Source organism: Anneissia japonica, unplaced genomic scaffold (genome assembly GCF_011630105.1).
Source record: "Anneissia japonica isolate Jap-2015-1 unplaced genomic scaffold, ASM1163010v1 scaffold9291_len582782_cov165, whole genome shotgun sequence".
Taxonomy (NCBI): Eukaryota; Metazoa; Echinodermata; class Crinoidea; order Comatulida; family Comatulidae; genus Anneissia; species Anneissia japonica.
The window spans coordinates 262,696-263,135 of NW_022710618.1; the positions used below are offsets into that span (position 1 = coordinate 262,696).

Below are 440 nucleotides of genomic sequence, written 5' to 3' on the forward strand. Positions count from 1 at the left end.
ACATGGGTTCCATGTGCCAAATATCTGGGAAAATACATATTGGCATGCCCATATTTATCTACATGGGGCCCACTTGCTAAAGACCTGGGTAGTTGAACATGGGTATGCCCATATTAATTTCGCATTGGTCCCATGTGCCAAATATCTGGGAAAATAATTATGGGCATGCCCACATATAATATACATGGGACCCATATGTCAATTACCTGGGCAAGTAAATATGGGAGGCCCATATTTAATCTAAATGGAGCCAATATGCCAAATATATGGGAAGTTACATATGGGCATGCCCTTATTTAATTTGCATGGGAACCATATGCCAAATAACTGGGCATATAATTATGGGAATGCCCACATTTAATCCACATGGGTTCAATGTGCTAAATATCTGGGAAAATACATATTGGCATGCCCATATTTATCTACATGGGGCAGACATG

At 40.0% G+C, this 440-nt stretch overlaps 1 protein-coding gene across 1 annotated transcript in view; it reads left to right on the forward strand.

The window, feature by feature from the left end:
* Positions 1 to 440, forward strand: part of LOC117107044 (E3 ubiquitin-protein ligase TRIM71-like) — a 10,649-nt gene that overhangs the window by 1,733 nt on the left and 8,476 nt on the right. The gene's annotated exons all lie outside the window — the stretch shown is intronic.